The 26423-nt window shown below is 37.8% G+C and overlaps 1 protein-coding gene and 1 long non-coding RNA gene across 10 annotated transcripts in view; both read right to left on the reverse strand.

Annotated features, from left to right (window-relative positions):
- Window positions 1-26423, reverse strand: part of KIAA1328 (KIAA1328 ortholog) — a 429714-nt gene that overhangs the window by 282107 nt on the left and 121184 nt on the right. The window lies entirely within an intron of this gene.
- On the reverse strand, window positions 1431-26026 carry LOC132658492 (uncharacterized). Its single transcript, XR_009598191.1, has 2 exons — window positions 15841-26026; window positions 1431-7988 (listed from the first exon to the last, which is right to left on the reverse strand). It is a non-coding gene; the product is annotated as an uncharacterized LOC132658492 (long non-coding RNA).

Below are 26423 nucleotides of genomic sequence, written 5' to 3' on the forward strand. Positions count from 1 at the left end.
CCACCAGCATTCTTCAGGTATTTTCAAGGTAAAATGCCATATTTATTGTAGTATTTATGCATTTGGGGCTTCCCTGGTGCCTCAGATGATGAAGAATCCACCTGTAATGCAGGAGACCTGGGTTCAATCCCTGAATCGCGATGATCCCCTGGAGAAGGGCATGACTACCCAGTCCAGTATTTTTGCCTGGAGAATTTCACGGACAGAGGAGCTTGGCAGGCCATAGTCCACAAGGTCACAAAGGGTCAGGTATGAATGAGCAACTAACACAGAGACATCTTTATTCATTTATGAACTATAAAAAAGGGTTCCATTGATGAACTTTTTGAGTGTTGTGCCTCTAAATGTATTTTTTTCCCGTAAGTGTGGTTTTGGAGGCACGATTTTGCAGTGTGATTTTTAGGAACATGTGGTGCTAGAGAAGACTCTTGCGAGTCCCTTGGACTGCAAGGAGATCCAACCAGTCCATCCTAAAGGAGACCAGTCCTGGGTGTTCATCGAAAGGACTGATGCTGAGGCTGAAACTCCAATACTTTGGCCACTTCATGCGAAAAGTTGACTCACTGGAAAAGACCCTGATGCTGGGAGGGATTGGGAGCAGGAGGAGAAGGGGACGACAGAGGATGAGATGGCTGGATGGCATCACCGACTCAATGAACATGAGTTTGGGTGAACTCTGTGAGTTGGTGATGGACAGGGAGGTCTGGCGTGCTGCGATTCATGGGGTCACAATGAGTTGGACACGACTGAGTGACTGAACTGAATTGAACTGATGTCTCCCTTTAGCAGAACTGTATCATAAATAGTAAAATGCATGCCTCTACTATATTTGTGTATAGGACAAGGGTAATCATAAATAATTATCTAAGTTTTATAACTTAAAAACATGTTTTATGTGTTTATTTTCATGGGAGTATTACTTTTTCTATTTCCTTTTAGAAAAGCTCTCTTCTCTGTTATAAACCTTTATTAAGAAATCAGGAGGGAAAAATTTTATATACATATTTGACACAAAATTTATTATGCGTACACATATACACACACACTGCCATTTTTCCTATTCAAGCTATTAATCACACCAAATAATTTGTGCCACTGCCCTGCCTTGACAACCATATCTGGTATCTCAGCTGATACCACTGCACTGGAATCAACTGAGAGCTTTTAAGAAATGGAAAATCCTGAGACCCTCTCCAGGTATGGGTCAGTTTGTATTTTCTCAAGCCACACAGGCGACTGATGTACACGTTACAGTCTGAGAAGCAATGGTGTGAACTACTTTGACAAAGGCCCAGGCTCCATTTCCACCTATTTTGCACTTCTATAGAGTTAAGAAAAACAGCTTTCCTGCCACCAAAGTATAGGTCTTTTATAGTGAATTAACTGGAATGCTTGTTTAAAAAACAAACAAACAAAAAAAACTGCTGCTATTTTGTTAGTCTTTCTAACTTTATTAGAACACAATTTGCTTGGATCACAATGGATAACAACAGAGAGAATGGCCACAGAAGATAAACAAGATAAAATACGACTAAATATTAATTCCTAAAAAGGCAGGATGTTATATATACATAAGCTTTTATATATAAAATGTAAAACTTTTTTCATTTACGTTGTGTAAAACAGCATGTGTACAATAAAAACTCTAGCAACTCATGCTATGTCATATGCCTGAGACATACATATTTCATTAGACAGAGTTTTAGACTACAGAGTTAATGTTTCTTCCCCAATTGTATAAAAAAGCACTAAACTGAGTGTCCTGGTTACAGTGACTTACAATCAAGAAACGGTTTAATAATGGTACCTTTATAAGATCTGCTATGATAGGGTTATTTATCAGAGATTTTTACTGAAAACCAGTATATAACTCATTAACATATGTATATTGCCATATAATAAGTGCCAAGCACCCAGAAATTCTCTGGTAAAATATTCCCTGTTCTCTCAGCTATCTCCACTGGCATCTAAATAGGCACATAAAGTATACATTTGACACAGACTAGCCTGGCTGCTTCATGGGGACAAGGGGCTGCAAAGTACTCAGCCTCCACTTTCTCTACTGTGTGTGTGTGTGTGTGCATACTTTCATTTTTTAACTAAAGTATGTGTGACATATTACACTGTATAAATTTAAGGTGTACAAAAATGTTAATTTGATACATTTACATATATTGTAATATGACTGCCTTATAGGGAGAGTTAGCACCTCTATCATGTCAGGTAACCATTATTTCTTTTTTGCGGTGAGAATAACTAAGATCTATTCTCTTGGCCAAGTTAATAATTATAATATAGCTTTGTTATCTAAATTCACCACACTGTGCATTAAAGCTTCAGGACTTCTTTCTCTCCCAGTCAGAAGTTTTCCTCTTTATTTGATCTGTTTCTTACAAGTCCATAACAAAACCAAACCAAACTAAAATGAAAACCCCAACTAATCAACTATATGGTTCCAGATAACATAAAGCATCAGATGGTCATATGCTATCTGGAATGGCAAAGATAGCGTTATCTGGGTAGCTATTCACAAGTGGGCAGATGCCCTTTTCCTTAAAATATAAACTGAAAGGCTTATACCAAAGAAGCTCCACATTTGCGGTTTTTAGTAAGTGACTTCAAGTCTGGATAAATGGGAAAAGGGAAGAGGAGAAGAGAATAAAGGAAAATGCAGCAAGGAAGAAGATATGTATGCTCAGGCAATAAAGACTGGCCAATAAAGGTTAACAATAAACAAAAATACAAAAGTAAAACAAATGTAAATTTCCTCCTAATTTACCAGGAGAACTACAACGGTTTGCTTTTCTCAGGAAGATACGGGTACAAATTCTTCACCTGACAAGTTGGAATTCCAGAGATAAGCAGTATTAAATATCAGATTCAGAAGAGAGGAAAAACAAAAGGAACTCGCTAGGCAATAAAAGCACAACAGATTAAGACAGAAAAGGGAGACTGTTTGGACCTAGAGGTTTCATTTAGGGTGGAAAATTTTCATGTAAACTTTGTCAAACTTCTTCTAAAGGTCCAGATAGTATTTCGTATTTTGTGAGCCATTACAGCAACTGAACAGCTCTGCCACTGCAGTGTAAAAGTAGCCACAGACAAGACGCAACCAAATAAGCATGGCTGTGTTCCAAACAAGCTTAATAAACAAAAGTGCATATAATCTGGATTTGACCTGCAGGTTGCAGTTTGCAAAGAGCCTAGCTGAGAACTAGAAAAAAAGAGAAATAGAAATGATGAGTGAGAATCACTTGGACTCCAGCAGGAAGTGGTCTCTAAGATGACTGTGACTGGTTTTGAGAGTGATGAGCCTTTTGAAAATTAACTTGGACTAATATTAAATAAAACCACATAGTTGTTACAGATTTACTTTATCATATTGCAATGACATTTACTTTTCCTTTCCCTAAGCTTCCTTCTTGTTACTTTCATTGATTTATTAAATAAAAAAACAAATTACCACTGGAAGTGACAGCCAGAGCAATCAGGTAAGAAAATGAAACATAGGTGGCCCTCCATATCCACGGGTTCTGTATCTGAGAATAGCGGGTCAATTATACAACACTGTTGTATATAAGGGACTCTAGAACTAATCCCCCATGGATAATGAGACCTAACTGTAAAAGGCATCCAAATCAGAAAGGAAGAAGCAGAATTCTAAAGGTGTCACCAAAAAAATATAAGAACAAATAAGTTCAATAAAGTTACAGGATACAAAATACAAAATCAATATACAAAAATCTATTGCATTTCTGTACAACACTAACAAACTATCAAAAAGAGAAATTAAGAAAAGATAACTGCATTTACTATAGCATGAAAAAAGAATAAAACACTTAGGAATAATTTTAATCAAAAAGGTGAAAGGTCCGTATACTGAAAACTATAAGACATTGATGAAGGAAAATGAAGAAGAAAATGAAAAGTATTCCATTGCATAGACTAAAACAATTAATATGGTTAAAATGTCCATACTGCCCAAAGCAATCTATGGATTCAGTGCAATCCCTATCAAACTTTCAATGGCATTTTTCACAGAAATAAAACAATCATAAAATCTGTATGGAACCACAAAAGACCCAAAATAGCCAAAACAATCTTGAGAAAGATGAACAAAGTTAAAGGCATCATGCTCCTTGATTTCAAACTATATTATAAAAGTATCATAATCACAACAGTATGGTACTGGCATAAAACCAAACACATAGGGACTTAACTTGTGGTCCAGTGGTTGAGAATCCGCCTGCCCATGCAGGGCACATAAGTTCAACTCCTGGTCTGGGAACTAAGATCCCACATGCCATGGAGCACCTAAGACCATGTGGTCCATGCTCTATAGTCTGTTCTTCTCAACAAAAGAAGCCACCATAATGAGAAGTCCACGTACCGCAACTAGAGAGTAGCCCTCAATCGCTGTAACTAAGAAAGAGTTCGCATGCAGCAATGATGACCCAGTGCAGCCCGAAATAAATATTTATTAGAAAACAGACACACAGATCAACAGAACAGAATACAGTGTCTGGAAATAAACCCATGAATATATGGTCAGTTAATTTATGATAGGGGAGCCAAGAATATACATGGGAAGAGGATAGTTTCTTCAATGAATGGTGTTGGGGACACTGGAGAGCCACATACAAAAAGAATCAAACTGAACCATTATCTATCTTACACCATACACAAAAATCAACTCAAAATGGATTAACAACTTGACTATAAGACCTGAAACCATAAAACTCCTGGAAGAAAACACAGGGATAATCTTCCTGACATTGGTTTTGGCAATGATGTTTTGGATTTGACACCAAAGACAAAAACGTGAAGCTATACCAGACTTAAAAACCTTCTGCACAGCAAAAGAAACCATCAGCAAAATTAAAAGGCAATCTATGGGATAGGAGAAAATATCTATGAACCACATACTCAATAATGGGTCAATATCCAAAATACACAAGAACTTGGGGGTGGTCCTAAGATGGCGGAGGAATAGGACAGGGAGGAAATAGAACTGCCTTATGACCCAGCAATCCCACTGCTGGGCATACACACAGAAGAAACCAGAATTGAAAGAGACACGTGTACCCCAATGTTCATCGCAGCACTATTTATAATAGCCAGGACATGAAAGCAACCTAGATGTCCATCAGCAGATGAATGGATAAGAAAGTGGTGGTACATATACACAATGGAGTATTACTCAGCCATTAAAAAGAATACATTTGAATCAGTTCTAATGAGGTGGATGAAACTGGAGCCTATTATACAGAGTGAAGTAAGCCAGAAAGAATGCATATATTGGAGAAGGCAATGGCACCCCACTCCAGTACTCTTGCCTGGAAAATCCCATGGATGGAGGAGCCTGGTAGGCTGCAGTCCATGGGGTCACGAAGAGTTGGACACGACTGAGCGACTTCACTTGACTTTTCACTTTCATGCATTGGAGAAGGAAATGGCAACCCAATCCAGTATTCTTGCCTAGAGAATCCCAGGGAGGGGTCACACAGAGTCAGACACGACTGAAGAAACTTAGCAGCAGCAGCAGCAGCAGCAGCAGCGCATATCTATGGAATTGAGAAAGATGGTAACGATAACCCTGTATGCGAGACAGCAAAAGACACACAGATGTATAGAACAGTCTTTTGGACTCTGTGGGAGAGGGTGAGGGTGCGATGATTTGGGAGAATGGCATTGAAACATGTACAATATCATATAAGAAACGAATCACCAGTCTAGGTTCAATGCAGGATACAGGATGCTTGGGGCTGGGATAACCAAGCACTGCGATAACCCAGAAGGATGGTATGGGGAGGGAGGTGGGAGGGAGGTTCAGGATTGGGAACACGTGTACACCTGTGGCAGATTCATGTTGATGTATGGCAAAACCAATACAATATTGTAAAGTGAAAAAAAAAATTAAAGAGTTTCACTCTCAAAAGAAAAAAAAATACACAAGAACTCATACAATTCAATAACAATGACAAAAAGCTGAATTAAAAAATAGGCAAAGAGCCTAAATAGACCTTGTTCAAAAGAAGATATACAAATGGCCAGCAAGTACACAAAGAGGTGCTCAACACCACTAATCATCATGGCAATGGAATGATCCCTTATTTGTGGGCAGAAACATGAATATCCGTGGCAGAGAAGGGTAATTATGGGACTGGATTATAATCAAAATCTAGGGCTTCCCAGGGGGCAATGGTGGTAAAGAACCCACTTACTAATGCAGAAAACATAACAGTCAGGGGTTCAAACCCTGGGTCAGGAAGACCCCCTGGAGAAGGACATGGCAACCCACTCCAGTATTCTTGACGGGAGATTCCCATGGACAGAGGAGCCTGGCGAGCTATGGTCCACAGGGTGGCACAGAGTCAGACACGACTGAAGTAACTTAGCACACATGCAAATCAAAAGCTGTATCAAACAAAATGATTTAAACACAGAGATTAGGAAAATCCTGCAAAGCTGGAAAAACAAAGAAGAGACTTGATTTGTCCATCACTTCATCTCCACTGTAGAAAATAAATAAAACTGGCCAAATTAAAGAAACCCTGCTTCGTTTTTCTTTCTTATTCTTGTACCCTCAATATTTGACTGAGTTCCTGATGCTCTGTACTGAAGTTTAGACATCTGAGGTAAAAACAAATGAAAACGGCATTAAAATACCTAATGCAGACACAAAACATATATACTGGAGTCCTGAAAATCCAAGGATGAACATACTTTGATCATTTTTATATACTGATTAAAAAGTAGAATCTGAAACCAGTTCCAATATCATTAACAGTTTTCATCTTCTACTAATTTTGCAGGCAAAACACACAAGACAAGACAGAGCACCTCAGCTTTGTTCCTGTTTCTGAGCTCAGAGCAAGTGCTTCAGAATGTGCTGTGGGGCTACTTTCCCACATTCACTGTTGAATCTAATTTCCCTTTCAGGGCTTTGAAAGTGAAAGTTAAAGTATTAGTAGCTCAATCATGTCCCACTCTTTGTGACCCCACAGACTGTAGACCACCAGGTTCCTCTGTCCATGGAACCCTCTAGGCAAGAATACTGGAGTGGGTTAACATTCCCTTCTCCAGATCTTCCCAATCCAAGGATCAAACCTGAGTCTTCTGCATTGCAGGTGGATTCTTTACTGTCTGAATCACCAGAAGTTAGGTAATTACAATAAATGTCAGTTACAGAAATACTTGAATAAAACTGCAAACTTTTTTAATGAAAATCAAAAGATTATTATAAATGTTTATGGTCACTAAGGTGTCTAATATGGTCCAGGTCATAAAGATAATAGGATTATAATCATAAATTCACTTTCAAAAAAACTTACTTTTGTTCATACTATATATATTTTCTCCTATCCTCCCTTCATAAAATAAACTGATAGAATAGTTACATCATGGATATAAAGTAAGGAAAGGGGCATTACTTTTAAATGCATATGGTTTAAATTTTTTATAACTGATTTTCTTAAATTATACATCACACTTTCTGTGTAATATAATATGCAAGGTGGAATTATAAGGAGCAAAGCCATTCTTATAGCATATATATAAGTGTGAATAAACTGTTACATGTTAAAACTACAATTTAAAAAAATAAAACAGCTAGGCTTGGTAGTCTTCAAAAATTTATATGACAGTATAGACTCCCTAAAGCAAAGAACAACAAAAACACTGCAAAACAGAAAATTATTTACTACTTTATTTCTGGTTTAAAACAAAACCTAGAGAATAAATGAATATTTCACAATTCTGAAAGTCAGAGAAAAACAAATCTTCAAATATGTCATCAGGCTAAGCTACCTCAAGAGCGAGGCCAACCAGAAGCAGAAGTCCTCTTAACACTTGTAGAGAAAAAGGTCAAGATGTCTTGAACTGTCTTTATAAATCCAAGTCCTAGCCAAAAGATTTCATCATTTGAGGTTTCTGCCGATTTGTTTTTTCTTTTCTTTCTCTTTTTTTGCTTTTTCACTGGATTCATGCTGGAAAGAAAAATCCATGTGACAGGATGTACCATCAGTGGGGAAATACACATAATGGCATAAACATAAAGGCATTGCTGCTGCTGCTAAGTCACTTCAGTAGTGTCCAGCTCTGTGTGACCCCATAGACAGCAGCCCACCAGGCTCCCCAATCCCTGGGATTTTCCAGGCAAGAACATCGGAGTGGGTTGCCATTTCCTTCTCCATTATGAGATAGCAAAAACTGGTAACTCTGGTGAAGTATAGGGTCTCAACTTTGGAAAGAAGTTTCTTTTTTTTTACTTTAATACTAGCAATTATTGTGAGTTGCTATGGAACTATTATAACATTGAAACTCTACCATAATATTCAGATTCATTTTGAATGGCATCTTTTATTCATCCTATATTTAAAATAGAACTAAAGAAAACTTGATTGGTCATTGCTTTGATCTGATGTAATAATCTATCGAACACTAATTATAAAGTGGATTCCATATCTGCAGGCAGAGTGGAACAGGCGGTCCACTCTTTAAATATCACAGATTCAAAGTATCTTGGTGCACAGCTCACCTCATCACACAGCATACTTTATAATGTCCCTTTGTGAGACTCAACATGCCTATTAAAAATAAGCTCCTATCCATTCATTGCAGCATTGCTACTACTATTTTAAGTGAGTGAAGTCGCTCAGTCGTGTCCGACTCTTTGCGACCCCGTGGACTGTAGCCCACCATGCTCCTCTGTCCATGGGATTTTCCAGGCAAGAGTACTGGAGTGGGTTGCCATTCCCTTCTCCAGAGGATCTTCCCAACCCAGGGATCGAACCCAGGTCTCCCACATTGTAAGCAAGACGCTTTACCGTCTGAGCCACCAGGGAAGTCCTCTATTTTAAAACCTACTACTATTAGATTCAAAGTTAGAAAAGGCAATTCTATATGTGAGGTAATTTTTCTTAGAACTATTTAACTCCTATACAAAAGATATATCATGATTCTAAGGGAGGTCCACTCTGTTTAGAATGCAGGAAGTTTTGAGAGAATGTTGCTTCCACACTAACAGTGAGAAAGAGCCAGAGAATCTACAGAACTATTTTGGGCCCATCAGAGTTCAGGTCACAAGATAATCAGGTGAAGTGAATTCCAGAGGGTAACAGGCCTCTTCAAGGACACAGAACTCAAAGGAAGTGGTGGTCATCATGAAAAGCATATAAAGAACCCCTGAAAAATTAAAATAAAATTTTAATAAAGGTGGTTGTGTACATGCTCAGTCACTTCAGTTATGTCCAACTCTTGGCGACCTTACGGCCTGTAGCCCACCAGGTTCCTCTGTCCATGAGATTTCCCAGGCAAGAATGCTTGAGTGGCTTGCCATTTCCTCCTCCAGGGGATCTTCCCAACCCAGGGATCGAACACACATCTCCTGTGTCTCCTGCATTGCAAGCAGATTCTTTATTGCTGAGCCACTGGGAAAGCCCCAATAAAGGCTGAGTGTGGGCTAGTGTGACAGCTTACACACCCCTGGGAGCACCAGACACAGGACAGTATGTACTCACTCTCCAGCTCTTTCACACAGGCCCCTATCAGGGTCTTGTAAGACACATTAATGAAGCAAGAGACCTAAGAGAATCCCCATTAGTGATGCATACGTACAAACTGCCCTCTTCCTTATTACATGTCTTATACAAAGCAAAAGCTAGAAACTTCCAGGAGGTCAGGAAACACTCCTGCCCTGCCTATACCCAGAGACCAGAACGTTAGGAAAACTGTGCCAGTATCCCAGAACCCACAATAAGTACAAGGTAGCAGAAGACCACCACTGGAGAAATTTCAAGTACAGTAATAAGACACAAATCCAACTCAACAACTGACTGGAATGACTCAAAGTGGATACTAACTGCCTGCCTGATAGAGGAGAGAGGTGCCATTTCTGAGCATAAATACTGTTTACCTCAGTCTCCAGTATTCTTTAACACACAATGTCAGGCATTAAATAAAAGATTTAAAATTTATCCAATGGCTTTATTAGCAGCCTGTACACAGCACAGAAAACAGTCCACTTGGAAGTAAGGTAGCAGAAATTATCCAAAAGGAAACACAAAGAAGATAAAAAGGACAGAGCTTTCCAGATCTGTGCTATCATATCATACATGTGCAACGGGAATCCCAGAAAGAGAAAAGAGAAGGAGATGGAAGGAATGTCTGAAGAGATAAAGAAAGGTCAGGAACTTTGCAAAATTAATGAAACACAACAAACTACAAAGGCTTCTCGGATGGCTCAGTGAGTAAAAAATCTGTCTGCAATGCAGGAGACACAGGAAACATGGGTTTGATCTCTGGGTCAGGAAGATACTCTGGAGTAGGAAATTGCAACTCACTCCAGTATTCTTACCTGGAAAATTCCAGGGACAGAAGAACCTGGTGAGCTGTAGTCCATGGGCTCGCAAAGAGTCAGACATTACTGAGGATGCATGCATAGGTCATAGGCATAACCATACACAAAAGAAGCTCCAACAACTCCAAACAGGATAAACATACACAGATACACGCACACACAAACACATACACACCGACACAGACACACACACACACCCCTCTCTAGACATATCATAGTCAAATTGCTGCAAATCAAAGCCAAAGGAAAATTTTGAAGAGAGCAGGAAAAATGATTTTAAAGTATTTTAAAAAGCATATCATAGCAGCTATATTCCACATGGTGGCTGGACAGACAGAAGTAATAAAACAACAGGAATAACTAACACTTACTGAGTACTTATTACATGTCAGAAACTATTCTAAATGTAATACCCCTTTAATACCTTAGATTAATATTGAAGATATTAAATGAGGTACATTTAATCATTTATTTTACAGATGAAGAAACTGAGATACAAAGAAGTTAAATAAATTCTTCAGGATCACACAGTTAAAATCTGTGGCATCAGGGTTCGGGTCCCAGCAGTATGGCACCAGGGTCCATACTCTTAATCACTCCATCATTCTGTTTTGGTCAAGACCTTTATCTCCACCCCACGATGGTACCATAAACAACCATAATTAATATATCATGAGTACCACTACCATACACATCTTGCCCCATCTGTGCTCCTAAAAGCGAAAGCAACACTAAGGGAAGGAAGGAGAGTAACTTCTGTCACACTGGGGTTGGCCATGAATGTTAGCCTTGTTTATACAGTTCCTCCTGAATTGGGTAAACACTTCTGTTCAAGAGGAAATCTGGACTTTAAATGTACTGCATGAACTGTTGGTGCTGAACTATAACTACCTGTCCCTACAAGAGTACTCCCTTTAGAGACTACTTCTCTCCTTTAAAGGGCAGTGAACATAAGAGCATCAAGGGAAAATCTATCACTATTTCTTAATTGTCTCTGCTCACAGCAGGCAGTCTTTAGGCAGCAATACTGCCACAGCATTATGATTATTTTTAATAAGCTTTATTTTAGAATAATATTAGATTGCAGAAAAGTTACTACAGAGTTCCCAAAAACGTCTCATCCAGTTTTCCTTATTAATATCTTCTATCACTATAGCGTATTTGGCACACCTAACAATCCAATGTTGTTACATTACTATTAACTAAACTCCTGGGTTTAATCAAATTTCACTAATTTTTCCATTCATGTCCTTTTTCTATTCCACAGTCCTATTCAGGATACAGGGATACATCTCCTGAATTTTCTGTAGTTTGTGACAGTTCCCTTGTTTTCCGTGACTCTGAATATTTTGAGGAACAATGACCAGTTTCCAGTTTGAGCTTGTTGAATGCTTTTCTCATTGCTGGAATGGGATGATGGATTCTGGAAAAACATACCACAGAGGCAGCAAGTGCCATTCTCACTCCATCCCAGCAGGGGTATCTGAGAGCCACAAGACTCTGGCGATGTGAACCTCCATCGTGTGGTTAAGGTACTGTTTGCTGGGTTTCTTCATTGTGGGGTTACTTTTCCCTTTCATTCCCTATTCTCTGAAATGCAAATAAGCGAGAGCATCTTAGGAGCAGAGGATGGAAATTAAGCTCCACCTTTTGAAAGAAGGAGTAACTACATTTATTATTTGAGATTCTTCTATAAGAAAGCATTGTGTCTTCTCCCCCATTTGATGAATTTATATTTAAATTATTATTTAATATGAGGTAAAATGATTAGACAAAGTACATGCTTTTAGCTGAGGTTTCACTCTCTTAAAGCCAAGGAACAAGTTCCTAGTCCACTTTCAGTGAAAAGAAAAGAAACAAAGTTAAAGTGTCACAGCTGAGTAACAATTTTGCCCAGTATCTGTATAACATTAACGGTAGGAAAGAAGCAAAGATCACCCAAGGAATGCGCTGAATGAAGGAATACAGAATGGGACCTGGTATGTTCATTACTGGGCAACCACAGTGGGTCCATCTGCCTTCTTCTCTCTGTCCCCTCTCCTCTCTTCTCCTTCAAGGTGGAGGTGAGCACGGTGGGAAGAAGAAAAGGAAGCGAGTGAAACTGGTGTTCCTCTTTCCTATAACAATGCAAAGACACTGTGTGCTGCTGCCTACTGGATCTGCCAGAATTTACATCTCTAGAGGCCAACGAAGTCATGATAACCAGATATGCTAAAAAAAGAATTTCAATTATTCTTGATCAGATTATAAATAATTTCTCAGATAATCTATCCTTCCATCCAATCAATTAGACTCCAGAAAACAGAACATCTTGGAACAAGGAGCTCACCTCATGGTAAATTGAATGTGAAAATACCTAGGAAACTCCATACCCAGAAGACCTGCACTCAAAAGCTACAAAAGATGAGGGTTTCAGAGAAGAACTAAAACAACAAGAGAAAAAGGGGTTCAGAAAACTATTAAAAGAAGAAGAAATCGGGATGAAGAAACAGAAGGAGAAGGAAAACTAGATAACCTTCACAATTATTTCAAAGAAATCATTTGTAAGAAATGTGTTGAGTCAATTTTTTTTCAAGCAGGCTAAACTGTAACCACTGTAACTAGTATGAACATATCTAAGGAAGAGTGATCTGTTTGTACAGTACAGAAACAGCCTCAAACTTTTTTAGTGTCTAGATTTGCCCAGGAAAAAGGTATTCAATCAAACGGTCTGCTAATCACAAATATCCTGTTTCTTTTTCTTGCTCAGCCCAGGCCTATTCTTTCCTGGCTCATAACTCCACTACTGTTCACACGGTTCTAACTGCTCTTAGAATTTCTAACATTTTACCATCACATGTCTTTGTGTTTTCTGGCTTCACCTAAAATCTTCCCTCCCATCTTCTTAACCTTCAATTAAACATAGGCTTCACCTAAAAGTAACCACAATTCTGTAAACTTAAAAAAAAGTTAACTTTAGAGTTTATAAGATACTTTTCCTCTTATTCCCTCACTTGACTTTCATAACAGTAAAAACACCATAGTGTATTATCATCTTACAGATGAAGCAAGGGGAACTTATTACGTGGCTGAAGTTACCATAGCTATTTTGTTACTCCTTCACAAAGGAGTAAGACCTTCACAGTCATCTCAAATGAAGATCTGAATTCACATGGTAGCTCAGTGTATTGTAATTTCTAATAATACATCAATGAATATGAAAATGCCTAGGAAACGCCACACGTATTTCTCCTTCAACAAATTTAAATATATTTTATGGTTCTCCTATATGACTTCTCTGTACAAGTAATTCTTTTGAAATGCCATCTTCCTTCAGCTTCTTCTGACACACTATTAACACTATTCCTCTGTCTCTAGCTAGCCCTTCTCATTCTCATTCTAAGGCCCCATCTTTTTACAGCTAATAAAACTTAGGGTCTGACCATGGCTTTTACCTCTCTTCATGTTATATGTCCTTCCTGGGCAATCTCACCCAAAGTCTAAGCTTCAATTATATTCTGACTCCGAGAAGCACATGTCTGGTCCTAAATTATATTCCCAACTCAAGACTCTTATCTTAATTAGACTGAACTTATATTCAAAGTTAATGTGGCAAAAATTAAAATCATAATCTTTCTATGTTTCTAAAACTTGCTTTTCCCCATACATCTCCTATCCCATCTATCTACATGCCCAATCCAGAAATCAGAGTCACTCAGATTCTGTTGGCTCTGCAACAAATCATCATGCCTACTCTACCTCTAAACAGCTATCAAGTCAGTCTCCTTCTTTCTATCCTCATCACCTCTGATGTAGCTCAGAGTTTAGCATCTCTCCCACCTGAACTCCTGCTCTACTACACAGTGAGCTTCTGAACACCAATTTCACCCTTTAATCTATCTTTTGTCTTGCTGCTGAAAAGATTCTTTCACAACACCAAGCAGATCAATTTACCAGCCCTACTCTCAATTATCAAAACCAAATACCGAGAACACCCTCCTGCCCCCAAGCTGACATCCCACAGGGTAAGTTCAAAGGCCTTTGCAACTCAAGACCCCCAGTGATCTGAATTATCCTTCCAGCATCATTTCCTTCCACTTTGCTTTACAACTTCCCCGATGCAACCCATACTTTCAGTAAATCAAACTCCTGAAGTTTCTTAAACACATAATGACAGTGCTATTCAACAGAAATTTCTTGATGATGTATATGTTCTATAGTCATCCTATCCACTACTGGTCACATGTGGGTAACTGGCAATTTAAAATACAACATGGCGACTAACGCACCGAGTTTTTTATTTTATTCAATTATAATTAATTTAAATTTACATTGTCACATGTAGCTAGTGGCTTCCATTTTACAGAGGGCGACTCTTTATGTTCTCTGTATCTCTGTATCTTGGGATATGTCCTTCTGTCCAGAATATTCCTTTATCTTTCTTTAGCCCTTAATTCCTGGCATGGTAATTTTCTATTCATCTTTCAAGTCTCAGTGCAATGACTTTTTTTATACTAAGTCTTCTTTGTCTCATCAACTCTTGTAACCCTTTTCCCCAAAAGAAGTACCATTTATCATATTGTGCATATTATGGTCATTCTTTCAAGAAATATTTTTTCAGTATCTGTTATGTGTTAAATGCTGTGCAAGGCCCTGAGGAACAGAAGAAGAAGTAAACATTTTATAGAAAATCTTTAAGAACATTTAAACATTTAATAAGAAAATCACTGTTCACCAGGATAAACAACTGCAAGCTGATTAACAAGTGCTATACTGCAAGTATCCACCAATACTAGTCTCTGAACAATGCCACACTTGTTTACCTCTTGATGCTTTTTCACATGCTTTTCCTTTTGTCTGACATTCTCTCCTTTGCCTTCTCTACTAGATAAAGTCTTTTGTACTTTAAGATTCAGGTCAAGAGTCAATTCCTCTGGTAAGTCTCCATTAGTCCCTAGTGAGCCTCTTCTCTGCTCTCTGAAGTCCCACCAGAGGGATTAAAAACAAGGGATACTGGCTCACAATCTATTTTTCTTGTAGTATCTTTATTGAACCTGGGTCTCCTGCATTGACAGGAGGGTTCTTTACCACTAGCGCCACTGTGTGTACGTATGTGTATGTGTTATGAAGGGCTTCCCTGATGGCTCAGATGGTAAAGAAGCTGTCTGCAATGCAGGAGGCATAAGAGACATGGGTTTGATCCCTGGATCAGGAAGATCCCCTGGAAGAGGGCACGGCAACCCACTCCAGGATTCTTGTCTGGAGAATACCCTGGACAGAGGAGCCTGGCGGGCTACAGTCCATAGGGTTGTAAAGAGTCAGACATCACTGAAGCGACCTAGCACGCACACAAGCACATACATATATAAAACTCTGACTTTTCACCTGAGTCTTATAGGTAGATTTCCATTTACTATTTTGGTAAATGGACATATTCCAAAAGACCTACATGCAAGTCAAACTGAACACATTAAAAATGTATTTAACTTATCCAAAAATACCTGAGCCATCTCCTGGGTCCCTGTCTCTTTAGGGGACCAATACCTACAGGAGAAAAAAAAATGTTTTGAACATTCTGAAACCAAGTACCATAAATATTAAACATCGTTCACTTTTACTCAAAACATTACAGTCACCTATCATTATTTTAATCTTGCACCACTTCTCTTAAATCAAACTAAAGAATCATAACATGACCACTTAAAAAATTTGGTTATAAATACTTAGAAGAGTTTTAAACCAAAAAGACATTAATATCTTTCAGTGAGTTTCACAGAGAAAAACCAAAATTACTCAAAAGTTTCTAATATATTACTTTTATTCTGTCTTATCTCATTATTCACAATGCCTATACAAATATAAAATTAAATACAACAAATGATAACAAAATACCAGGAGAAAAAAAATATGGATGATATAATAGTGTCCCACCCCCAAAAATGTATTTGTTGCATTGAACTGTGAAAGTTCCATACAAATGTGAAAGTAAAGAATCATAACTTAACTTAAAATGATGATCAGGAGTTCTACTTCCAACTTTCAGGCTTGTTTCTAATATTAAGAGGAAAAGTATAAAGTCTTCCCACTTAAGTATGAATGCCAGTTTTTCATTAATACCCTAGAAGAGGTTAAAGAAATTCTGTTTATAGTTGGCTGCTGCTGCTAAGTCACGTCAGTCGTGTCCGACTCTGTGCGACCCCATAGACGGCAGCCCACCAGGCTCCTGTCCCTGGGATTCTCAACACTGGAGTGGGTTGCCATTTCCTTTTCCAATGCCGGAAAGTGAAAAGTGAAAGTGAAGTCGCTCAGTCGCGTCTAACTCTTCGCGACCCCATGGACTGCAGCCTACCAAGCTCCTCCATCCATGGGATTTTCCAGGCAAGAGCACTAGAGTGGGTCGCTAGTGCAGAGGCATTTATAGGAGAGGGATGTTGAATTTTGTCATATTTTTTCTCTATCTATTGAGATAATCATATAATCATATTATATGATATGATAATGAAATAATGAGATATTATGATATCCTATTATATTATATGATATGATAATGAGATAATCATATAGTTGTTTGTTTTGGTTAATATGGTGGATTACACTGATTTTGGAATCTTAAATAAATCTTGCATTCTAGAAAAAGTTGGTCATGATAATTACATATATTCTATATTGTTTGATTTGATCTGCAAATATTCTGTTGAGAATTATTGAATCTATGTTAATAACAAGGAATACTGGCTTGCAATTTACTTTTCTTGTAGTATCTTCATCAGGCTTTCCTATCAGGATACTGTAAGTAATAAATTGGGAGCTTCCAGAAAAAATATCAGAAAAAGCTTGTGTAGGAACATGTAAGGCTTGATTTGCTCAAATCTTGTACACTTCCAGAAGTATCTGATTTTGTGACTGGCTCTTGGGAACTGAACTCTTGGAATGTTCTAAAAAAGTTTTTTGCACATTTGGAGCCTTGAACTGCACTGTACCAATTTGATTTGTCTAGAAAGTTTGTGCAAACACGTGGTATTTATAGTGAATATTTACTTTCAGTAACTACAGTGATCCCTGTAAAAACCCTAGATTATTAGAATCAAGCAAGATTCCCTGGTAGACAATACTTATACATACTGCTTTTGTATAGTTTGCTGTTTTTAAAAAAAAATGTAGGTATGAGTATGACTTCTGGTCCTGTGGATCCATCTAGCAAATCACTAAATCTGGGGGTGATCTTGGGGACACCCAACACAGTGTGATACTGGGGGCTGTCAACAGACACTAGCAGTATTTTTTTCCTTACATACTTGGCATCGTTCACCAGTGAAGCCATTTGGGCTTGAGATTTTCTTTATGGGAAGTTTTTTCTCCCTTAGTTAATAGACTTTAACTTTTAGAGAAATTTTAAAGTTTATAGAAAAATTGAGCAGAAAGTTCAGAGAGCCCTTCTACAGAGCCTCCCTTTCGAGTTTCCCCTATTAATGTAGTAACTGAGTGACTGAACTGAACCGAACAGGTTGTATTAATGTGGTACGTTGCTACATCTATGAACAAATCTTCACACATTATTTCTAACTAAGATTAATAGTTTACATTAGAGTTCACTCTCTGTGTTATACAGTTCTATGGGACTTAACAAATGCATAATGTCATGTGTCCACCACTATATCATCATACAGAAGAGTTTCACTGCCCTAAAAATCCCCTATGCTCCATCTATGCATCCTTGCCTCCTTCTCAAAGCCAAGTCCCTGGCAATTATTGATATTTTTACTGTCTCTACAGTTGTGTATTTTCCAGAACTCAACTTTTCAGATTGATTTCTATCACTGGGCAATATGTACGTAAAGTTTTTCATGTCTTTTTAAGGCCTGATAGTGCATTTCTTTTATCAAGGAGTGATATTCCACTGCATGAATATGCCACAATTTGTTTATTTACTTGCCCACTGAACAACTTTTGGTTGCTTTCAAGTGTTGGCAATTGGTTTCTGTGTAGATACAGGCTTTCAATTCATTCAAGTAAACAGCAAGGATATGATTGTTGAACCACATTTTAACACTATGCTTAGCTTTCTAAGAAACTGCCAAACTATATTCCAAAGAGGCTGTACCACGCTGCATTCCTACCAGCAACAGTTCTTGTTGATCCACATCCTCGTTGGCACTTGGTACTATCAGTGTTTTAGATTTTAGCCATTCTACTAGGTATATAATAGTATTTGTTTATGTTTACACTTGCAATTACCTAATGACATAAAATATTGAGCATCTTTTCATAATGCTTATTTACCAACACTGTATCTTCTTTGGTGAGGTACTGGTTCATCTCTTTTGCCAATATTTAAACTTGAGTCCTTAGTTTTCTTCAGTTCAGTTCAGTCACTCAGTCATGTCCGACTCTTTGCGACCCCATGAACTGCAGCACACCAGGCCTCCCTGTCCATCATCAACTCCCAGAGTTTACCCATATTCATGTCCATTGAGTCGGTGATGCCATCCAGTCATCTTATCCTCTGTCATCCCCTTCTCCTCCTGCCTTCAATCTTTCCCAGCATCAGGGTCTTTTCAAATGAGTCAATTCTTTGCATCAGGTAGCCAAAGTATTGGAGTTTCAGCTTCAACATCAGACCTTCCAATGAACATCCAGGGCTGATCTCCTTCAGAATGGACTGGTTGGATCTCCTTGCAGCCTAAGGGACTCTCAACAGTCTTCTCTAACACCACAGTCCTCTGTCCTTCTCCTGCCTTCAATCTTTCCCAGAATCAGGGTCATTTCTAATGAGTGAGTTCTTCGCATCAGGTGGCCAAAGTATGAGAGTTTCAGCTTCAGCATCAGTCCTTCCAATGAACATTCAGGACTGATTTCCTTTACAATTGACTGGTTTGATCTCCTTGCAGTCCAAGGGACTATCAAGAGTCTTCTCCAACACCACAGTGCAAAAGCATCAATTCTTCGGTGCTCAGCTTTCTTCACAGTCCAACTCTCACACCCATACATGAATACTGGAAAAACCATAGCTTTGACTAGCTGGACCTTTGCTGGCAAAATAATGTCTCTGCTTTTTAATATGCTGTCTAGGTTTGTTACAGCTTGTCTTCCAGGATCAAGCATCTTTTAATTTCATGGCTGCAGTCATCATCTGGAGTGATTCTGGAGCTCAAGAAAATAAAGTCTCTCACTGTTTCCACCGTTTCCCCATCTATTTGCCATGAAGTGATAGGGACTCGATGCCAGGATCTTCATGTTTCTGAATGATGAGTTTTAAGCCAGGTTTTTCACTCTCCTCTTTCACCTTCATCAAGAGGCTCTTTAGTTCCTCTTCGCTTTCTGCCATAAGGGTGGTGTCATTTGAATATCTGAGGTTATTGATATTTCTCTCAGCAATCTTGATTCTGGCTTGCACTTCATCCAACCTGGCATTTTCCATGATGTACTCTGCATCAACAAAGATCCGTCTAGTCAAAGCTATGGTTTTTCCAGTAGTCATGTATGGATGTGGGAGTTGGACTATAAAGAAAGCTGAGTGCCAATTAATTGATGCTTCAATTTTGAACTGTGGTGTTGGAGAAGACTCTTGAGAATCCCTTGGACTGTAAGGAGATCAAACCAGTCAAAAGGAAATCAGTCCTGAATATTCATTGGAAGGACTGATGCTGAAGCTGAAACTCCAGTACTTTGGCCACCTGATGTGAAGAACTGACTCCTTGGAAAAGACCCTGATGCTGGGAAAGATTGAAGGCAGGAGGAGAAGGAGACGGCAGAGGATGAGATAGTTGGATGGCAACCAACTCGATGGACATGAGTTTGAGCAAGCTCCAGGAATTGTTGATGGACAGGGAAGCTTGGCATGCTGCAGTCCACGGCGTCACAAAGAGTCAGAATGAGCAACTGAACAGACCTGACTCAACACTGAAGTTAAATAAATAGGGTGACGATATACAGTCTTGATATACTCCTTCCCCAATTTGGAACCAGTCTGTTGTTCCATGCCTGATTCTAACTGTTGCATCTTGATTTGCATACAGATTTCTCAGGAGCCAGGTAAGGTCATCTGGTATTCCTATCTCTTTAAGAATTTTCCACAGTTTGTTTTGATCCACCCGATCAAAGGCTTTAGCGTATATGAAGCAGATTTTTTTCTGGAATTCTCTTGCTTTTTCAAATGATTTTAATTGCTAATTCAATTTTCTAATTCAATTGCTCATTGCTGGTACATAGAAAGCAATAGACTTTCACACAGTAACCTTGTATCATATAACCTTGTTATAAAGGAATCTAGGGGTAGATTCTTCAGAATTTTCTAAAGGGACATTCATGTCATCTTTGAACAAAGACAGCTTTTTATTTCTTCTTTCCTAATATGTATACATTTTCTTTTCTTTTCTTGTCTGATTGAACTAGTAACATTTCAAGACTTTAAAACTCTGTAAGAGTTTTAAACTACAAGTTCATATCTAAAAATATTATAGATAAAGAGCTTGGTGGAATTCCTACCTGTGAAGTCAGCTGGCCCTGGACTTTTGTTTGTTGGGAGTGTTTAAATTATGATTCAATTTTAGTACCTGCAACTGGTTTGCTCATATTTTCTATTTCTTTCTGGTTCAGTCTTGGGAGACTGTACCATTTTAAGAATTTATCCATTTCACGGGAGACCTGGGTTCGTTCCCTAGGTTGCCAATATCCCCTGGAAAAGGGTACTCCAATATTCTGGCCTGGGGAATTCCATGGACTGTATAGTCCATCGGTCACAAAGAGCAGGACATGACTGAGCAACTTTCACTTTCACTTCACTTTCTAGGCTATCCATTTTAGAGGTAACAGCTAGAATTTGACATGGAACAACAGACTGGTTCAAAATAGGAAAGGAGTACAACAAGGCTTACATTGTCACCCTGCTTATTTAACTTATATGCAGAGTGCATCATGAGAAATGCCATGCTGGTAAATCACAAGCTGGAATCAAGACTGCCAGAAGGAACATCAACAACCTCAGGTATGAAGATGCATGCATGCATGCTAAGTCTCTCCAGTCTTCTCCGACTATTTGTGAGGCTACGGACTATAGCCCGCCAGGCTTCTCTGTCCATGGGATTCTCCAGGCAAGAATACTACAGTAGGTTGTTGTGCCCTCCTTCAGGTGATCTTCCCAACCCAGGGATTGAACCTATATCTCTTATATCTATCTACATTGGCAGACAGGTTCTTTACCGCAGATGATACCACTCTAATGTCAGAAAGTGAAGAGGAACTAAAGAACCCCTCAGTGAAGGTGAAAGAGGAGAGTGAATAAGCTGGCTTAAAACTTAACTTTCAAAAAACTAAGATCATGGCATCCAGTCCCACCACACCATGGCAAACAGAATGGGGGAAAAGCGGAAGCAGTCACAGAATTTATTTTCTTGGCCTCCAAAATCACTGTGGATAGTGACTGCAGCCATGAAATTAAAAGACATTAGCTCCTTGGAAGGAAAGGTATGACAAACCTAAACAGCGTGTTAAAAAGCAGAGACATCATTTTGCCAACAAACGTCTGGTTTTCCCATAATCAAAGCTATGGTTTTTCCAGTAGTCATGTCCAGATGTGAGAGCTGGGCCATAAAGAAGGCTAAGTGCTGAAGAACTGATGCTTTCAAATTGTGGTGCCGGAAAAGGCTCTTGAGAGTCCCTTGGACAGCAAGGAGACCAAACCAGTCAATCCAACAGGAAATCAACCCTGAATATTCACTGGAAGAACTGATACTGAAGCTGAAGCTCCAATACTTTTGATACCTGATGTGGCAAGCTCACTCACTGGAAAAGACCCTGATGCTGGGAACACTGAAGGCAAAAGTAGAAGGGGGCAGCAGAGGATGAGACGGTTAGATGGTATCACTGACTCTATGGATATGAATCTGAGCAAACCTCATTAGAGAGTGAAGGATAGGGAGCCTGGCCTCTTGCAGTCCATGAGATCACAAAGGGTCAGATACAGCTCAGTGACTGAATAACACAGTTGCTTGTAGTAGTCTCTTGGGGTCCTTTGTATTTCTGTGGTGTTGGTTGCAACTTATTTTTCATTCTAACTTTATTGATTTGGCTTCTTTCCCTTTTTTCTTGATGAGTCTGGCTAAAGGTTTACCAATTTTATTTATTTTTTCAAAGAATCAGCTTTTGATGTTTGCTACTATTTTCTTTATTTCTATTTCATTTGTATCTTTATGATTCCTTCCCTTCTACTAGATTTGGGTTTTGTCTATTCTTTCTCTAGTTGCTTTAGGCATAAGTTTACATTGTCTCCTTGAGATTTTTCTTGTAGGATGTCAAATTTATATGCATAAAGTTGTTCATAGTGATCTCTTACTATTCTTTTAATATCTGCAGAATCTGTAGAAATGGGACCTATCTCATTACAGATTTTGTAATGTCTTCTCTTTTTTGCCTGATCAATGGTATGAGTAAAGTTTTACCAATCTCATTGCCTTCTCAAAGAACCATGTTGGTTTCACTAATTTTTATCTATTGCTTTTCTGTTTCATTGATTTCCTTCTTGATCTCTACTATATTATTTCTCCAGAAAAGTTCTCATTTCATTTGTTTTTCTTTTTCTACTTTAAGGTGAAGGCTGAGGTTACTGACTCGAGACTTTTCTTCTTTGCTAAAGTAGGTGTTCAGTGCTAAAAATTCCCCTCTAAGTATTGCTTTAACTGCATCCAAGTGATTTTAATACACTGTGTTTTTATTTTCATTAAGTTCAAAATACTTTCTAATTTCCATATGAATTTCTTCTCTGGCTCTTGAGTGTTTAGAAATGAAAAGTAAGGTAAGAGGGGGAAAAAAAAACTCAGCTGTAAATTTCTACATTACTCTTTGACATTTAAACCAAGATAACGAAAGTATTTTCACTAAATAGCACTTAAACAGTAAAAAATCTGTAACAGGGAACAAAAAGAAAGAGGTCAAAGATGAGTGCAAAAATATCAGATGAGTTTTACCTCATGAGGTATGTGGGGGTAGGCATGACAACAGGATATTCTTTCAAAATAATTTACATATACAAGTATAAACAAGGGGGTAAGAAAAATGTCCAATGCTATGCAAACATTAAAAGTAGAATTATGATAACCAAACCAAAAGGAAACAAGACTCCTTTCAGAGCAATGTGTAAATTGTCTCGGAAATAATCTATTGTGAGAAATACATTTCCAACCTGATTGACTTAAAGGATGAAACCTGAGTATAGTCATATGCTCATTAACTCGACACTTGTGGTCACCATTAAACATGTAACAGTCTAACTTGTTTAGACTTCTACTGAGCTAAAAAGAAACTTTTCCCTCTTACAAAGGCATGCATAAAAGGAAGAAATATTACCTCAATATTTCAGATGTAATCATTTCGGAAGGGCATTCACAGGTCAGCTTACTACATCTGAATCAATGAAAAAGCAATCTACTAATTCTTAACAGTGGAGAAGGAAGTGGCAACCCACTCCAGTATTCTTGTCTGGAAAATCCCATGGACAGAGGAGCCTGGTAGGCTACCGTTGTTGGGGTCGCAGAGTTGGACATGACTCAGTCTTAACAGAGAACCACATATAAACCATACAGGGATGAAAACAGGCAGCATTCCCATCAGCCAGGGTACAGAAACTATGTAATACAACAGGTATTTGATAGGGTCCTCAGAGAGGTCACACCTTAATAATGGGTCTGACTTAGCCCTATAATAAAGACTGATATACACATACTCGAATGAAACTTCAAAGCAAGAACTGAAAAACACCACCTGCTTCCACATAACTTCTTTAAGCGTCTGAACAAAGGCTAAAACCTTTTGTGATCTCAAAAACTAAAACAAATTAAGGTTCACAAGGTAGAGTGTAAATGTTATTCTATTTTTGTGAGGTTCCTTTAACAAGATATAGAACAATACTGACTCTATGTAGATTTTGATAATTTAAAGTTCATATTGTAATTCTTAGAGTAACTTAAACAATATTGTAAAGTTACAAAGCTAAAATGCCAATAGAGGAATCAATATAACATGCTGAATATTCAACTAACTCAAAATAAGGCAAGAAAGCTGCTTCAGAGACAAAATACAACTATAACAAAGAATAAACAAATAGTACAGTGGAAGACCTAAATTCAACCTTACCATTAAATAAGTCAATATAATAGACTAAGCAAACACGATTAATATACAGAGATTGTCAGACTGAACAAAAGAATACCCAACTATATGTGCATACAAGAGATGCACCGGAAATAAAAGTAACAGACAGAATGAATATAACATAAGATATGTTATGCAAACAGTAAGTTTAAGAGAGTTGTGACCGTATCAATATCAAATAAAACAGCTTTCAAGTGAAGTATTACCGATACAGAAATTTTCATAATAAGAGGAGAAAAACAGCACACACATATAACAATACAGAACTATATATACCAAGTAACACTGCTTCAAATGATACCATCAAGCACCTTGATCCAACTGACAATTAAATTTACAAAACATTACTCCAACAACTGTAAAATAATACATTCTTACAAATGCACAGAATGTTCTCCAACATACACCACATACTGGGCTGTAATACAGGCACACCTCAGAGATACTGGGAGTTTGATTTCAGACCACCACAATAAAACAGATTAATGCAATAAAGCAAGCCCAACAAACTTTTTAGTTTCCCAGTTCATCTGAAAGTTATGTTAACAGTATACTGTAGCCTATTAAGTGTGCAAGAGCATTATATCTTAAAAAAACAATGTTAACTACACTAATTAAAGCATACTTTGTTGCAAAAAAATGTTGACCATGATCTGAGCCTCTAACAAGTCATAGTAATAGCATCAAAGATCACAGGTCATCATAACAAATATGACAATAATAAAAAAGGTTGAAATATTATGAGAATTATCAAACGTGACACAGAGAGATTAAATGAGCAAATGATGTTGGAAAAGCAGCACTGATAGACTTGCTCAATGCAGACTTACCACAAAACTTCAATTTGTTAAAAAAAAAAATGCAGTATTTGTGAAGTGCAATAAAGCAAAGTGTAGTAAAATGCCCATATAAGGTATGCCCATGTAAGTCTCATTACATTTTAAAGGGTAAAATCATATACAGCATAAAGAAATTAAATTAGAAAACAGTAACAATATACTTTTAAATAACTCACATATCAAAAAAAGAATTTTTTAAAAACACAAGGATATTTCAAACCAAATGACAATGCAAATACAGAATTTCACAATTTGTGGAATGCAGCTAAATCAGAGCTTAGATAGATATCAGTGTATTTAAATGCTTATGCTAAAAATGAAGGAAGGCTTAAAAACAATGATTTCAGTTTCCATCTTAAGGTGCTATGAAATGATTAGAAAATTAAGCCCAAAGTCAATGGAGGGAAAGAATAAATATAAGAACATAAATCAAGGAAACAGAAAATAGACATTAAGAAAAATTAAGAATGCCAATTGTTGTCTTTCTGAACATTATTTAAATTGATAAGACCTTTCCAAGACTAGTGCCCAAAGGAATAACAGGTATCACTATAGATGTTATCTAAGTCTAAAGAAAAGAAAATCCCATTTCCTATAATGGTGAAGTAGTTTGATATGAACCAACCCTCCTACAGATAACAATTTAAAGTTCCAGATGTCAAGATACTATACACACACACACACACACACACACACACACACACACACACATATATATAACAACCATCTCAGATGTCAAGATACTATATATATACATATATATATACACATATGTGTGTGTGTGTATATATATATATATATATATATATAATTGGAGAAGGAAATGGCAACCCACTCCAGTATTCTTGCCTGGAGAATCCCAGGGACAGGGAAGCCTGGTGGGCTGCCATCTATGGGCTCGCACAGAGTCGGACATGACTGAAGCGACTTAGCAGCATATATATATATATATATATATATATATATATATATATATATATAAACAACTATTTCAAGGCACTGGAGGTTAACCAGAAGGAAAACTAGAAGAGAATTGCCATCTGGAAAAAGTGAATGAGAATAATGGGTGAGTTTCCTGTTTTTAAGGCTTTTTATCTGAG

This window comes from Ovis aries, chromosome 23 (genome assembly GCF_016772045.2).
Source record: "Ovis aries strain OAR_USU_Benz2616 breed Rambouillet chromosome 23, ARS-UI_Ramb_v3.0, whole genome shotgun sequence".
NCBI classification, from domain to species: Eukaryota; Metazoa; Chordata; class Mammalia; order Artiodactyla; family Bovidae; genus Ovis; species Ovis aries.